Consider the following 13754-nt stretch of genomic DNA (forward strand, 5'->3'; position numbering starts at 1 on the left):
ATGGGGGATCTGCGCTGCGGCAGGGAGATGCGGGGACAGCACCGGCTGAAAATGCAGGGATGGAAGGTGAGGCGCTAATGCTCATCGTTCAGGTTGTCCAAATTGCAACAAAGCGCTCTCCAGCCAGCCTGGTTTTTACTGTTGGCTAATTATAAAGAAAAACAAAATCTCCTGCCAGACCCCCAAAAACTCCCCAAGGGAACTGAAGAGAAAGAAGACAGTTTAGGGCGGTCCCCTAAAGATATTGCAGAGACAGCGAGAAATCTCGCCCTTTTATATGGCCAGGCAGGTGCGACACCTACATCATGTTCTCAAGTTAGAGGACTGAACAGCACGTTTTGTCACCCAGAGTTCACCCTAAATTTAACTGGTAATTAGAGTGGCTGTTTTTATTTGCTAATTGTCTTTATCCAAAGCAGCAATAAAATTCTCATGTGGGTACCACAGAAGGTGGGTTTGAAGTCAGGTTCTCCTGGAAATAAAGTTAACATTTCAGAGAGATGGCTCCCAGGACCTTGAGAAAGAACGTCTCTGGGTTAGAACTGGCAAAAGGCCTATTTAACTTTTTTTCCTTTTTTTTCTATTTAGCTTTTTAAAAAATATTTACACACATCTCCAAAAGGACAAAGAATGTATAAGTTTTCTAGAGTAAACGCTCTTTAAGAAAGGAAAGGAGAGGCTCTTTTCCTTTTGCACCAGGGAAAAATCAAATTTTTCCTTTTTAGATTTGTATTTACTCTGCACTACCACAACCAAAGTCTACGTGCAAAGAAGCAGGTGCTTGTTTTGTGAAGAAGAGAAACCTGCCCCAAATGTGATGGGGTATGAGGGCAGGGGACCTCATTTAGCCTGCTATGGAATCCCAGCACTTAGCACAGCACCTGGCACTGACTGGGCATCTGGAACCCGTTTGTGCAATGAGCCAGTGAAGTGGAAAGAGCTCATGGAACCAGTCAGAAGACCTAGGGTAGACTACCATCTACTCACATTGACCTTTACCGTCTATGTGTCTTTAACCTTACAGTAATCTTCCAAAGTTGGTACTACTGTGCCTGTTTTATAGATGAGCAAACTGGGGTTCCAGGCAGTAGAAAAGCTCTCTTTGTGTTCACACACTAAGGGATGGAGCTGAAAACTAGCATGGCCATTGCCAGTCCTTATCTCGGCATCCTGAAAAGAGGGGCAGGCTCTGCCTTTCTAGGGGCAGTTAGGTAGAGAGCGCACAGAGCAATGCTGTCTGTTTGATGGAGGGGCCGCCCAGCTGATGAGGCCCGTGGTGGAACTGCTGAAGCAGGGGCAGGTTTTCCTCTGGGGGTTCATGGAGGGCTGAGCTGCTAACAGACTTCAGGTAGCCATGCAGGACTGGACAGTGGGGTTTGCATGATTCCCACTCACACCTGTGCTACATAATTACAATTATGATCAGGCCCATTGTGGAATACTTTCTATGTGCTCAGCACTAGGAATCTAGGTGCTGTTATTCTGGTTTTTAAAAAGCGTCATCATTCACAATCAGCATTTTCCGCAAGTGCATACGGACCGTGAGGCTTAAGGAATGCGGCCAGATGGTGAGTTAGAACACACCGTAAGGGAGACAGCTCCTGCAGGTTGTTCCAGGTCTGAGAGGGATGAACTGCTGAGTTTGCATCTCACCGTGTGAGAAAGCTAAAACCCTAGCCAGGTGAAACGTTGGTACAGAGACCTGCTGTGTAGTGATAAAGCTGGGTAACCGAGAAGGGGGCAGAAATGAGGACCACCTTCCATCCCGGACAGCGCTGCACAGCTTCACAGTCACCTGCCCTGGCCCCGCCCTCAGGTCTCTGGGGGACACACAGCTGTGGCTTCTCAGGCGGCCACGCCCAGCTCGGGTGACATCCCGTCTGTGCAGCTCCGTTCTTCTGATTACATCACAGCCTACGCACACCTCCCTCTGAGACTCACCACCAGGTATTATGATCCACTGTGGTTTACTGCCTCTCCCGCCGGGCCAAAAAACCTTTGAGATCAGATATTAAGTTATTCTTATCCTTGGTATTTCCAGAGTCAGAAACTTAGTAGGTACACAATGAATCAATAATTGTTGAGCAACCAACGAAAGTCACATCCCTGCTTGAAGCCCTATCCTGATACCTCCATTTTTGGTCAAAGACTACACTTTCCTTCCCTCTGTGAGCAGCAGCTACAAGACCTGGGAGCCTCTTAGAGATGGAGACCCCGAGCCCCACCCTCAGCCCCGCCATACCATAGCCGGGGGCCAATGGGGACAGGCATTTGCAGTTTAGCAAGTTCTCCCAGGGATTCTGACGCCAACGGAGACCCACAGCCTCAGATCCTCCTTGCCCAATCTGCCAGCAGGATTGGGCAAAGTGTTTCCTTGTCATCACCATGACCTTCACTCATACTATTTCTTCAAGTCAGAATGTGTCCCTCCATGCTTGTCCTGAAAGCATCTTTCAGAGGAGGAGAGAAATAGATGCAAAAATCCAGAAGCCTGAGGGGGTACCGCACTCTTAGGAGGCTGCAAATTGCCTATAAGGCTGGATTGCAAGGTCCCTGGGGGAAGTGGCAAGGGTTGAAGTTAGAAAGGTAGACAAGGAGCCTTATCACGAAGCCTGCATTTCTCTTATATTTCATTCCAAGACGCTGAGATTTTATTTTGAAGTTTTGACAGATTTTAGAGTTTGAGATTGCTGAGGCTTGTTTCAAAATAGAAACAAGATCCAGGAAGTACACTTGGCTGGCTGGGGTCGGGGGTGGGGGGGGGGGCGGTTTCAGTGAAATGGAGATGAAGACGCTACATTGCGTCTTCCCCCAAGAGCCTCGCCTGTCCCAAGTCTGCATGCAGAGTCGCCCTGACGCTGGGGAGCCTGCCGGCCAGGAGGCACCCACAAGTCTCTACCGTAGCGGTGTGTGTGCTCATATCCCCTGGTGGGCATGTGGGGGAGAGGCAACCACGTGCTTTTCCTTTTTCTCCTCCCAGTGCCTGGAGCATAGGGGCTTAATACATTCATTCCACTGAGTGATTTAGGAAGGCTCTGCTCCAACTGCCCTTTGAGACGATAAGGGGCTGCAGCGCAAGAGGTAGAGCAGGGTCCCAAGCATGGCTGTGTGTTGGAGGAATCTGAGGAGCTCTGAAAAGGACCAACACCTGGAACCCACCCAGGGCCTTTTATTTCACTGGACTATCACGTGGCTGGTCTAGAAGCTTCTGCCCCAACAGAGTGCTTGGGGATCAGACTTGAAAACCCTTAAAGACCTTATATGCGGTTGGGTTTAGTGAAGAAGGAAAGGAAGGACAGCCCTCCCTCCTTCCCTCTTGTCCCTCATCCCTGTCATTTATTGAAGAGCTGGCAGTTTGACCTGCGGGGGTCCCTCTCTCCACCCCCACTGCCCCACCCTTGCCATCTATCACCTTAATTCCTTTTTTCTCCCAAATTTTATTATTTTTTTAAGTAGGCTCCATGCCCAACATGGGGCTCGAACCCACGACCCTGAGATCAAAAGTCATCTGCTCTACCGACTGAGCCAGCCGGGCACCACTATTGCCTTCATTCTTGGCACTGTCAACATCAGTGTGTGTGATCCATGCAGACGTCCTGCCTTCCGATTCCTTGACCATCCTAACTTTAGACACCTCCATCCCTGCTAGATTTCAGCCACCCACTCCCCACCTGGCTTGCTGCCTGGATCTTGCTTATGTTTTGAATTCCACCTTAAACATCACAAGCTCCAATACCTGCCTGTGAGGGACTCTGCCTCCCTAACAGGACAAGGACGGGCTAGGGGGCACGTGTCTCACATCTGCAAGTGTTCAGCAGAGGCAGATCCCACCCCACCTGCTTCAGGGCTGGGCCGAGATCTGAGGGTCTGAGGGTCTGAGGACTGACTCAGGAGCCCACCTGTGACCCAATGCTGGCCACGGAGCATGAGGGAGCCCCCTGCGATGTTGCGGGAGAAAGTTCCTTGCTCCAAAGAGCAAGTCCTCAGAAATCGTCACTTCCGTTGCTTAACTCCTGGAACTCGTGGGACCCCATTGCTTCGAGCAGGAGGATGAGCCCCGAGAATGGAAATTGGTAGGAAAAAGGCAGTCGTGAACCCTTTCTCAGCCAGCCTGAAATGACCTTAGTTAGGAACTCACAACCATGCCACAATAAATGTTCTATTGTTTCATGTCATTTGAATTCACATTTTAGCCTGAAGCCCCCAACTGATACACCCACCTTCTGAGCACAGCCTGCAGTCCTTCTCACCCATGCAACATTCCCTTTCCTCCCCTTCTGCCAGGGTCTCCCGACCTTCCTGCCTTCCCTACTCATCCTAGGCCACAGTTCACAGAGAACTGACCCCAGTTTCTCTCCCCTCCATGCTGGATGGGTGCTACAATTTGCCCTCTCTGGTCAGGGCCCAAAGGACTCTATGCTACCGGTAAGAAGTCACAATCTTACAGATAATTGCAGAGGAAACAACAAGTGCCCTGTTTCAAACAGGCCCTCTAAGGACACTTCTCCTTGTCTTTGGATAACATCATGCCCCAAGGGATTACCGGCCATTACTCCTGTCTCCGTACCTCCCCTTCTGTTGCTGTCCCTCTCACTCTGGGCAGATGACTTGACTTCTTGCTAAAGGAAGACGATGAAGCCAAGATCTCTTTCAACTTCAGGCCATTTGCTTAAAACCTGTTGGACCATATAATGTATGGTGCTACTAAGGGCACCATCCCCAGAGGGAGGCTGCCTGGGTTCAACATGGGATAACCAATTACTAATCGTATGACCTTGAACAAGTTGCTTAACTTGTCTGAGCCCCATTCTCTTTGCCTGCAGAATGTCTGGATGGGCACAATGGTTGTCAGTGCCCAGCAGGGTCAGACACGTAGCAAGTGCCCAGTATGTTGTGGTTCTTGTCATGATCTAGACCCAGGCCAAGCTCCCCTCCTGCCCTCCAGTCTCAGTGCTCCGCTCTTCTCCTGGGTCCCCGTCCCCTCAGCACCTACTCCACTAGTCATCCCTTCTGTGGCTCCCATTTCTTCCCCATACAGGACACTTCACTCCGCATCCCCCCTGGGTTATACATATGGTCAACTTTAAACTCGAACCACCTGCACCCCCCCCCAAAACCATTCAAATCTCCCCACCTTGACTCTGCACCTGTCTGTGGGTCCTTAGAGGAACCCAGGACCCGAGCTCTTTCACTTACTTGTACCCCTGCTCATCCCAAACAAACCAGGTAGGTTGATTTTTCCTTGCTTGGGGTTTGCAGAAAACAGAGGAGCAATTCCCAATCGCCCTCCTCTTAAATAGGCAAAGATTTGGTTTTGTTTTTGTTTTTTTTAGATTTGTTATTTTTAATAAAATGTGAAATGAGGGGCACCTGGGTGGCCCAGTCGGTTAAGCATCCGCCTTCAGCTCAGGTCATGATCTTAGGGTCCTGGGATTCAAGCACTGTGTGGAGCTCCCTGGTTAGTGGGGAGTCTCCTCTCTCTCCTTCTGCCCCTCCCCCACCTCACCCAGCTTGTGCGTGCTCTCTCTCTCTCAAATAAATAGAAACTTTAAACAAACAAATAAATAAATAAATAAATGTGGAATGAAACAATGCTTTTGTTCCATAGGAATATTTGAGCAGAGATGGAGGCTAGCTTAGGAGGGTGTTGGGCAGACGCACTGCGCCCCAAGGAAGTTGCTGGACACTTAGCAGGAGGCGCTCTATGAAGCAGCCAGGACAGACACTGGCAGGTGTGGCAGGCGTGATCACGGCCAGGTGACACATGAGTCTGATCCAGGGCCACCCAACAGCTCCTTGTTGTCGTTTTAGTTTTATGAGTTCTGCAGAACTGGAAAGGTGCCAGTGAAAAGAGAGACTTGGCAAGTGTTAATGGGTTAAGCCAAGCACCGGTTGTTTCCCCGGTAATCGTCCGGTAAAGATGGGATGACAGATTCCGCTGTTGACTGACCTCCCACAGCAACGAAAACCTGGATTGCTTGCTGTCACGGCAGCCGTGGGAACGCAGGAGAGATTCCCAAGGAATGGGGGATTTAGGGGCAAACGTCACCCCTCACCTTTATCTTTGGTTGAAAGGTCTCTTCCACATTTTTTGGGGCTTGAAAGCCAAGGTCACTTGTGTGTTTACTGAAGCAATGAGGGAAAGGATAAAGGACACGTGCCATCCTAGAAGTTGATGGTGGTAAATGCCAAAGCTGCATGTGTAAAGCCCTTGAAACTTATCCTCCAGCTGCTACACTCCCCTGTAAGTAGCAGGAAATTGTTCTCCCCACTTCTCCTCTCAGTCTTAAGATTCACATTTGCTCTTTCTGCTTTGTTAGTGCTCATTATAATCCACATGCTCTGACAGGCTCCCAAGACTCTTCTCCTTAAGGTCACCAGAAGTCATCACATTTTCCAATCCACTGGCCATTGGTCAGCCCCCCTCCTAGACCTGCCTAGTGCACTTGAACTACTGAGCAGTGTCTCCTTGAAACTCTGCTACCTTCACTCCAATGACATCTCATTGCTATGTCAAATTCCTTCTCCGTCTTTTTTGCAGATTCCTCTTCCCCCTCTGGGTTCTTCTATTCTTCTCACTCTACACTTTCTCCCTGAGTGAACTCACTGAATTTCATGGTTTCCTCTCACTCCCAAACCTGTATCTCGATCTCATTTCAACCCCAAGCCTCAGGCCCACCTATCCAGTTACCCAGGGGATATTCCCTAGGTCCATAGCTCAACCTCATCACAGCCCAAGCATCTTCCAACCGTAAGCAAATTCCTTTCCAGAATTCACTGCCCAGGGTCATGGTATCATCCGGGTGCCCCAAGCTAGAGTCATTCCTTACCCCCTACCTCCAACCAGTCATCAAGTCCTTTAGAACTTACCTCTTACAGATTGTGTTAATCCATTCATTTTTCTATATGCTTTAAGAGTCAATGTGATTTAATAGTTGTAGTTGAAGGCATAGGTTTGCAGAGGAAGAAAACTAGGTGCCTGTTCTGGCGAATTGTATGACTTTTCCAAACGTCCGTGTCGTGATCTATGAAATAGGGTTACTAGCAGTAGCTACCCTGTAGGATTTGTGAGAATTAAATGAAACTATAGGGCAAGTCCTTTAGCACAGTGAGTGGTGGGCGGTAACAAGTGTCAGCCGTTCCAATTGCTGGTATTGGATTACCACCTGCCACCACGGACCAAGCCCAGCCCTTTACCACCTCTCTTCTGGATTATTCTACTGGCCCCCTGGCTGGTCTCCATGGTGCCATCCCCAAGCCCAAATGTCACTCTCATCACTCTCGTGTCGTCAGTCTATGTCACACTCCCTCCAAAGCTATGTTTGATCTCCTCTCCCCCCAGGGCGCTCTGCACTCCCAGGCCCTCCCGTGACTGCCCCTGCAGGCCTCCGCCATCACTCTCAGCTCGCTGCTCCACGATGACTCTCCTTGTTTGTGTTTCTGCCTCTCCCACTGGATTGATGCTTATTAAGCTGGAAGATTTCTGGGCTCCACCTCTTTCCTTTTCAACTGACATTTCTGGGGGAGACCTAGAAATAGGCATTTTTTGATGAGCAGCCCAGGCAGATATAAGGCTCCCTGAAGTGTGGAAAGGAATTCTCCACGTGACTGTGAGCTCTTCAAGGATGAGGACGCAGCCTTACTCATTTCTGTGTATCCAGGATCCATCCCAGGACCTGGCAAACAGTAAGCACTGGATAATTGCTTGTTCAGTGAGTCAGGGCGACTCAGAGGTAGTCAGGAACACCTGGGAGTGGCCTGGCCACAGGGCAGCGCAGGGGGCGGGGGGGGGGGGGGCTCCACCTGCAGGAAGCACTGGGGGAGCCACGCAGTCCAGTATTCCCAGAAGCCCTCTGGGCCCCTTTCTGAGAGGTTTTCAACTGCGAGTCCTACCTTCCATTTCATCAGTTTGGATTCTATATATTGAGATCTTGTGTCAAAATTTCATTTTTACAAGAGTCTGAGGCTAAATATAAGTAAGTTTGAAAACTCCTGTGGCAGAACAGATTTTTAATGTGGAAAGAAAATCAACCTCCCAGTAGCTACGAAGTTTTGAAGAACTTTTGGAGCTGTTTCTCTCCCGTTTGCCATGGATATGGTTTCCTGATCCCAGGATTATAACAAAACCTAGGCTGTAATTTTTTTGTAAGTTTGTACCTTAATGCCAGTTAGTTAACACGCGGAGTTATATTAGTTTCAGGAGTACGAAACGGTAAGTGGTTTAGCAGTTCCATACGTCACCCACTGCTCATTAGGCTCGGATGTTTAATTGACACTCAAATACAGCGACAGTAAAGACTGGCTTTACAGAGATGTCACACTGCTATGCCGTTAGAACAAGATGGCAGAGGGCCATGCCTCTAGATCTTCTAAGATCCTACGTATAGAATATTACTGGGATCCAAAGACGTGTTCTTAAACTAAATTGAGAACTATCCCGAACCTCAACACAGTCGAGATATTCTAGCACATTCCTAACACAGAGTATATCCCCATGACCTTTAAATTTCTATGGTATATGCTTCTATTATACAATTAATTCCTCTTCTCAAACCCCACATACAATTTCCGAAGTGAGTCCCTCCGATATATAGCTTAAATTGCATTCCTTTTTCCTGCTCCAGGGACCTTTATCCCACACAGCTTCCAAAGTTTTTCACTAGAAACAGAAGATACCATTTCCTTCCCAGCGTGCGAACCCCCTTCCCATTAAGCCTGCTGGCATTGCAAAAGATGGCTTATGACTAAGGGGGCAGTGTGCAAAACAGTCATCGGTTTTCTCACAAGAAGACATGACTGGGAAAAATCTGGGAACTTTAGATTTGCATATACTATAGCAATGTGATTTAACAGTTGTAATAGTTCCAACACTTATGGAAAAATATTTGATCATTATTGGGGCAACTGGCTGAATCAGTCCGTGGAACATGTGACTCTTGATCTCAGGGTCGTGAGTTCAAGCTCCACTTTGTTTTTGTTGTTGTTGTTGTGTGTTTGTTTGTTTTTTTAAGATTTTATGTATTTATTCGACAGAGAGAGACACAGCAAGAGAAGGAACATAAGCAGGGCAAGTGGGAGAGGGAGAAGCAGGCTTCCTGCTTAGCAAAGAGCCCAGTGCGGGGCTCGATCTGAGGACCCTGGGATCATGACCCGAACTGAAGGCAGACCCTTAACGACTGAGCCACCCAGGAGTCGCTGAAGCCCCATTTTGGGTATGGAGTCTACTTTAAAAAAGAAAAATATTTCATCATTATCAAGTAAAGTGATTAGAAAGATTCTAAATGTTCTGCTGTTATCATTCATGAAACTTTCACTGGTATAACTTGAGTCGATGTCATGATTCCTTCTTTTATTCATTATCATCTAGGAGATATTATTATATCTAGGTTGTTGTACCAAGTTTTTGAAATGCACACTGCATGCTCCTCTCAGAGATTAATAGACCTCTCCTGCCACCTAGTGGTAAAATATTCATATTGCTCTGCATGAAAGGTCTCCAGGTCCTTGTCCCAAAACACTTGTAAATGATTTTTTTAGAGTAGTGTTTACCAGACAATCTCTCTGTTAGGAAATCATCCTCTGAATAGATACTGGCATATAGCTATATAGATATGGATATGGATTATAGATACATCAATAGAATGTTTACTGTAGTATCTGCAGTACAAATTAATTGAGAGGAGTCTGAACAACCCTGTTAAAACCAGTTCTCCATTTACCATAGAATACAATGGAGCTGATCCAAGAATGGGGTGGAACTATATGTTATTAACATACAAAATATATGTTAAAAAACCAACGTGCATAAAGTTTGATTTTATTCATGTAAAAGAATATTCTATATGCTTGTAACTACATGTAAAATATATAGACAAATACAGAAAAAGAACTTTTAGAGAGTTAGCTTTAAGCAGTAAGAATAAGAAGTTCAGAGACATCTTATGGTTCATTTCATGACTTTATGTACTGATTTAAAAAAAATTTTTCCTGAACTTTTTATATTTACAAGTTTTATTTGTTCTTTTTTTTTAAAGATTTTATCTATTTATTTGACAGACAGAGATCACAAGTAGGCAGAGAGGCAGGCAGAGAGAGAGGGGGAAGTAGGCTCCCCGTTAAGCAGAGAACCCGATGCGGGGCTCTATGCGGGGCTCGATCTGAGGACCCTGAAACCATGACCTGAGCTGAAGGCAAAGGCTTAACCCACTGAGCCACCCAGGCGCCCCTATCCATTCGTAAGTTGATGGACATTTAGGTTGCTTTCGTTTTTGTCTATTATAAATAATGCTACTATGAACCAATGTCTATAAATTTTTGTGTGGACATATGTTTTCATTTCTCTTGGGTTTACACTTAAGCGTGGACATGCTGGGTAACATGATAATTGTATGTTTAACCTTTTGAGAAACGAGCTTCCAAAGCAATTGCACCCTTTTACTATCTCACCAGGGTGAGGGCTCTGATTTCTCCACCCACTCATCAACATCCACTATCTCTTTTTATTGCAGACATCCTACAATGTGAATTAAAATCTCAGCTTGGTTCCGATTTGACTTTCTCCAATGGCTAACGACGTTGAGCATTTTTTATGGTGCTTGTTGGCCATCCGTCTATCTTCTTTGGAGGCATGTCTATCTAAATCGCTTGCCTAGTAAAACGCTTTAGTGAGATTTAATTTACATAACATATAATTCACTCATTTAAAGTGTATAAATCAATTGTTTCAGCCCATTTGCTGGGTGGTGACGCAAACATCATAACCAATCTTAGCACATTTTTGTCACCCCAAAAAGAAACACATACCCTTGAGCTATTATCCCCCCATCTCTCTCCCTCCCCTCATCAGTCTTAGGTAACCACTAATCTACTTCTGTTATTATAGATTTGCCCAGTCTGAACATTTCTTTTAAGTGGGTTCGTATACTATATGGTTTTCGGTGTCTGCATTCTTTCACTTGGCATGACGTTTTCAGAGTTCATCCATGTTGGGACATATATCAGAATTCCATAACTTTTTATGGCTGAATAGGATTTCATCATCTGTATATTACCACGTGTTGTTTATCCATAACACTTGGGTTATTTTTGCTTTGGGGCTATTGTGATAATGTTGCAGTGAACATTGCTATACAAGTATGTTTGAATCCTTCAGTTCTGTTGGGTATATACCCAGGAAGGGAACTGCTGGGTTGTCTGCTAATTCTATGTTTAGCTTTTTGAGCAAATGCCAAACTTATCCACAACAAATGCACTATTTTACTTTCCTGTAGGTGGGAATGTAGCAGCAATATACAAGGGTTCTGGTTTCTCCACATTCTCACTTTTTAAAAAAAATTATTATAGCAATTCAAGTAGGAGTGAAGTAGTATTTCATTGTAGTTTTAATTTGCATTTTCCCAGTGTCTAATGATGTTGAGCATCTTTTTGTGAGTTTAGTGGCTATTTGTGTATCTTTTTTCCAGGAGTATCTATTTAAATCCTTTGCCCACTTTTAAACTAGGTTGTCTTTTTGCTACTGAGTTGTGAGAATTACCTATATATTCTGGATATTAAACCCTTATCAGATACATGATTTACAAATATTTTCTCCCATTCTGTAGGTTATACTTTCACTTTCTTGTTAATGACCTTTGATATACAGAAGTTTTTAATGTTGATAAAGTTCAACTTATTTTGTTGTTGTTTGTGCTTTTGGTGTCATACCTAAGAATCCATTCCAAGTCAGAGGTAATAAGGATTTAATTTTATGTTTTCTTCTCAAAGGTTTATGGTTCTACTTTCATCCTTAGGTCAGTGATCCATTTGAGTTAATTTCTGTAGATGGTGTGAGGTAGGGTTCCAACTCATTCCTTTGCCTGTGGATATCCAGTTGTCCCGGATTTTTTGAAGAGATTATTCTTTCTTTAATTGAATGGACTTGGCACCTTTGCCAAAAGTCAGTTGGCCATAGATGTATAAGTTTATGTCTGGATTCTCAATTCTGTCCCATGTGTCGATCCTTATGCTAGTTCCAAACAATCTTTTTTTTTTTTTTAAGATTTTATTTATTTAAGGGCACCTGGGTGGCTCAGTGGGTTAAGCCTCTGCCTTCGGCTTAGGTCATGATCCCAGAGTCCTTGGATCGAGCCCTACATCGGGCTCTCTGCTCAGCAGGGAGCCTGCTTCCCCCTCTCTCTCTGCCTCCTTGTGATCTCTCTCTCTCTCTGTGTCAAATAAATAAATAAAATCTTTTTAAAAATGATATTTGCTTTTACATTTTTTCTATTTATTTACCTATATCAGAGATCTTCATTTCTTCATATAGTTTGAGTTTCTGTTTAGTGTCCTTTCATCTTAACCTGAAAGATTTCCATTAACAATTTTTGTAGGGTAGGTCTAGTGGAAATGAACTCCCACAGCTTTTGTTTTTCTGGAATGACTTAATTTCGCCTACATTTCTGAAGTTTTACTAGATAAAGAATTCTTGCTTGACATATTCATTTTTCTTCCAGTACTTCAAATTATTCCCCTGCCTTCTAGCCTCCATGGTTTCTGATGAGAAATTGACTGCTTATCTTATTGATGAGCTCTTATGTGTGATGAGTTGCTTCTCCCTTGTTGCTTTCAAGATTTTCTCTTTGTCTTTGGTTTCAGTGGTTTGATTATAATGTATCTCATTATACACTAGAGTCTCTTAGAGTCTACTTGGAATTTGTTGAGCTTTTTGGATTTGTAGATTCATGACTTTCACTACATTTGGAAGTTTTTGGCTCTTGTTTCTTCAAATATTCTTTCTGTCCCTTTCTTTTTTCTCCTTCTGTGACTCCGATATACATTTTATCCACTTATGGTGTCACACAGGTCCAGTAGACTCTATTCATTTTTCTCCATTCTTTTTCCAGTGGGTTCCTCAGATTGCAGAATCTTAATTGTCCTATTATTCAAGTTCACAGATTCTTCCTTCTACTCAAATGTGATGTTGAACCACCCTAGTGAAAATTTCATTTCAGGGGCGCCTGGGTGGCTCAGTGGGTTAAAGCCTCTGCCTTCGGCTCAGGTCATGATCCCAGGGTTCTGGGATCGAGCCCCGCATCGGGCTCTCTGCTCTGCGGACAGCCTGCTTCCTCCTCTCTCTCTCTGCCTGCCTCTCTGCCTACTTGTGATCTTTGCTGTCAAATAAATAAATAAAATCTTTAAAAAAAAAAGAAAGAAAATTTCATTTCAGTTATTGTACTATTTATCGCCACAATTTCCATATAGTTCCTTTTTATAATCTGTCTCTTTACTGATATACTACATTTGTTCATACACTGTTTGTCTGATTTTTTTCAATTCTTAGTACGTGCTTTCCTTTAGCTCTTCAAGAATATTTTGGCTTAGAGTCTTTGTCTGGGGAAGAGTTGAGATGGCAGAGGTGTAGGGGGACCCTAATCTTGTCTTATCCCTCAAACCCAGCTAGATAGTTATCAAATCATTCTGAACTACCAAGATATCAACTGGAGGTCTGAGAGAACAAAAACTACAAGTCTACAAGTTAGAAAAGTGATCACCTTTTGGAAGGTAGGAGGTGTGGAGGGTTTACTTAGAGGAGATAGAGCTGTGGTTAGGGAGAGAGCTTGCTTATGGAGGTTACTGCAAAGTATTATAAACAGTGGAGCACAAAATCTGAACTTTTAGAAATCCACTGTCATCAGGGTTTGCTTGGCTTAAAGGTGCTCAGGTGGCAAAGCAGGGTAGAATCCCAGGAGTCACAGCATGGTCTGAGGACTGCCTGG

The 13754-nt window shown here is 44.9% G+C and overlaps 1 non-coding gene across 1 annotated transcript; it reads right to left on the reverse strand.

Annotated features, from left to right (window-relative positions):
• Nucleotides 1–3462: 3462 nt before the first annotated feature.
• On the reverse strand, nucleotides 3463–3535 carry TRNAK-UUU. Its single transcript has one exon. It is a non-coding gene; the product is annotated as a tRNA-Lys (tRNA).
• Nucleotides 3536–13754: the final 10219 nt, after the last annotated feature.

Source organism: Meles meles, chromosome 12 (assembly GCF_922984935.1).
Source record: "Meles meles chromosome 12, mMelMel3.1 paternal haplotype, whole genome shotgun sequence".
Classification (NCBI taxonomy): Eukaryota; Metazoa; Chordata; class Mammalia; order Carnivora; family Mustelidae; genus Meles; species Meles meles.